The sequence below is a fragment of the Triticum aestivum genome, chromosome 4B (genome assembly GCF_018294505.1).
Source record: "Triticum aestivum cultivar Chinese Spring chromosome 4B, IWGSC CS RefSeq v2.1, whole genome shotgun sequence".
In the NCBI taxonomy this organism is placed as follows: domain Eukaryota; kingdom Viridiplantae; phylum Streptophyta; class Magnoliopsida; order Poales; family Poaceae; genus Triticum; species Triticum aestivum.
The window spans coordinates 560,503,056-560,506,945 of record NC_057804.1 but is presented as its reverse complement, the minus strand read 5'-3'; positions in this window follow the sequence as shown (position 1 = coordinate 560,506,945).

Below are 3,890 nucleotides of genomic sequence, written 5' to 3'. Positions count from 1 at the left end.
AGGTCATCTGTCTCTGAATCCTCCACTGAGGAGCTATCCGTAACCAACGAGATATGCGCTTTGTCAGATAGCATAGTCTGCTCTGAAGACCTTGTTTTCACCCCAGAATTTGCCATCACTGTGTCAAATGGCTGATGCACACGAAGAGCAGTTGAATGTACTAACATTGTTGACAAATGTAATATGTAACGAAAAAAAGGATGGCCTGATATAATTTACATATAAGATGACCGGCTAAGCAAGATGGCATTGCAAAATTCACATATATGATGCCTGGCTAAACAAGATGGCGTTGCATAATTCACATAAACAATGAATAAACTAAATAGATGGCATTCGCACAAAGGATGTCTAAACTAAGCAGATGACATATTTGATGTATAAATTAAGCAATGCAAGACACCATATGCATGATATAACCAACATCAGCATGCCAAGTTAGAGCGAAGACCTCAGGGGGTAAATAGGAGACTTCTCCTTCTGAATCCCCCTCAGAACAAATATCTTCCTCTCGATTACAATCTGAAGTGCATAGAGGGGGGCTGCCTTTGCGCCTACCATGGACCGACGTCTGCATGAAATTTTATTGCCACGCAAGGCTCGTCTCTTTTGCTCTACATGTTCAGTTCCATTGTTTACAATAACTGTCATGCATAGGAATAAAACATAGTGAGATTATGTAAGGACTGCATGCAGAAATCCAGAGTGATGGTAGCAACCTGTGGATAGATCCAAAACCAATAATAGCAGGCAGATAATGGCTTCAGTTAAAAAATACAGATAATGGCTTCTTTACTGTTTGTTTCCCACCCAACATGAAACTCATAGTAGACACCGGAGATTAACCAGATAGTAGATTGATACTATTGATGGCGGCCCTAATATGTACCCCACAACCATTTAAAAACTCAAGTTTGACCATTAGTTTGGAGCTGACTCAGAGTCTAATCGGTGAACAGGATAATAAAGTAGCTTGTAATATTAAGCGATGCATAACGTAAGCAGACACGAATGAGTGCGACCTCTCTTGCAGACCCGTGTAGTCCTCGAGGTCATCTGCTTGGTTGATGATGGTAATGCAGTTTTCATGGCTGCCAGCGGCGGGGAAGAAGATCTGAGGCGGCGAAAGATAGTCTGGAGGCCAGATCCCTGCTGTGCTGGACCCTTCTGTCGTTGGAGCAGCTGAGCTAGGGTGGACGACGGCGCAGCAGGAGCGGGACAAACCACACAAGGTTTTCTTTGACAACTATCTGTAAGAGAAGTAATTATGTAAGGGCTCGTTTGAATTGGAGGATTCCAACAATGCAGGGATAGGAAATAGACAGGAATAGGATAGGAATGCACGTGCAAAACAGAGAATTTAAAAACACAGGATTTCTGCCAATCTGGGTGTTTGATTCACAACAATTGGAAGATCACAGGATGCAAAGAAGCATGGCAAGATTAAGTCAAACCACAAGAAAATGTATGGTTATAATGCTATTATGCTACTATCTTTTAGTCTTGTGCTTCATGAATAGGAATTCGAAAAGGAGGACAAGTGAAAATTAAAATTCCTATGTTTTTTCTTTCAAGGAGACACTAAAGGAATAAATCCGTGTGCTGAGTGGACATATATATAACATGTAGAGTAAAAAAGAGATGCAACAAGTGTACAACCTCTTTGGCGAAGCCATGTCTATCTCAACGTGATTGGGTTGGCCGGTGAGGATGCTCCGGCTGACTTTGCTGTCGGAGGAGGGGAAGAAGATCTTAGGCGTCTGGAGATGGAGCCCGAGGTACTGCTCCGCTGTGATGGAGGGTTTCATCGTTGGAGCAGCTCCGGTGAGTTGTACGACGCCGAGGCTGAAGCAAGACAAGAGAGACAACGGACAACATTAAGCTGAGTGGAATTCTAATAGCATCTCCAATACATGACGTAAAATACATAACCACAAAGTGCTAGATGTAAAATACATCAGCCGCTCATCTCTGAACTTAATAGTCGAAACTAAACCTAACTGTCGAAACTGAACTTAACTGTTGAAACTGAACCTAACCGTCGAAACTGAATTTTGCTGTCGAAACTGAATTTTGCTGTCGAAACTGAACGCACTAGTAAGGTGAGGCTACACGTCGGTCGACTGACTTTTTCATCTCTGGTCAGTCGATTTTGCAGCCGTTGGATACAAAATCAAGGGCCTGCGGTTCATCTTCAACCTCCACCCCCGTGAGCCGCCAGCCACCACCGGCCAAACAGCAGCCCCCCGCCGCCCACGGCCGACGGTGCGCCGCCCCGCCCGCCCCAAAAACACTCCCCACCGCCGGTCCGCCGCCGTCCCGGCCATCCCTCTAGGTCCCCGTGCCAAGCTTTTTCTCCGGCGATCCCCACGCCACCGCCCCGCCAACGCCCCGCCACCGCCGGCGACCACCACCCCCATCCTGAACCCTAAGATTGATAGTGGGGTACCTCTCCAGCGAGCCCCCCTCCCTGCTGCGGCTGGTTCTTCCTTCACCCCGGCGAGCCCACCCCTTGAAAATCGACTGACCCAAAAGTCGATTCAGTCGACTGACGTGTAGCAAAATTGGAGCAGCATCACAAGCAAGAGCAAGAGCGAGAGCAACAACGCAAGCAAGAGTGATAGCAAGAGCAGACCAGGCAGGGGACCGAGAGCAAGAGCAGAGCAGCAGCGCGAGCGAGAGCTAAAGCAGCAGTAGCTCCTACTGATGTGGACGTCGCCGCCGAGGGAGCGACACCGTGGAGGAAGTGGCCGGCGAAGCCGCCGTGGAAGGAGCCGCGCCGTGTCGGCTCGGGACCAAGCGCCGGCAGCACCATGAGATCGAATCAAGAAGAAAATGCGGCGATTAGTGTACAACCTCTTTGGTGGCACCGATTATGCCGCAGCTTCATCCGAGGAAACGGTGATGATGATGCTCTTCCGGTGGTGCAGGTGAAGACGGCGGTGTGGAAATGGAGGTGGCGCAAAAGACGAGGGGAACGTCGGGGCAGCTCCTTGGAGGTGGAGGATGGGGTGGCAGAACCGGCGGGATGATGAGATCGACGACGGATCCTCATCCGGTATGGTGGATGAGGGACGTCGAGGTGTTGTTGTGGACGACGTCATCGGGGAAGAGGCTCCGGCTGAGTGGCGGATGGAGCAGGGTGTGGGGTTTCGTCGCGGGCTTTTGCGGCCTCGGTGTACGAATGGGTGGGCGGATGGGATGGCAGTAGGGAACCATGGCTTAGAGATACGCTTGTCTGAAATGTGGGGTAAGTTATGAAAGTACCCCCACCGATTTGAGGCGGTTCTTTTAGTTCAGGGGTACCACGGGCATTTCGTGTGTCAGGATTTCACAGGAGGTGGGAGTTTTCACGAGCGTTGTAATTTCGGAATAGCAAGGCGTGGGTTGAGATGGAGGGAGTTGTCGGAGCACAACGAGACAAAGATATATCTTAAATATTTCGGGCTAACAAGGCGCGGGTTGAAATTTCCGGACAAGCCTAACGTGTACTGCACCAAATCAATGCGCACTACAAATGTCATTCAAAACTTTGAATTCATGTTATGTTCAATTAAAATATTTTTCTACGTGTATAATGCATGCAACCTACTACTCGAATGAACGTTTTAGTGCATTCCAAACGTATATACTACCGCTTCAATATGAACTAAATTTGAATAAGATCTACAGTAATGATTGTTGTGAAGTCAAAGCATTTGAATTCGTTTCTCTGTTTTAATAAGATCTACAATCATCATTATTTTCAAGTTAAACCATCGTTTGTCTATTATCTTCACAGCACACCACATGATTAGTCTCGAGTTACATATGAACTATGTGTACTATATGAACTCGAACTAGATTTTTTGAATCCACTTTATTTTGATTTCAAATCACATTAAATTTCT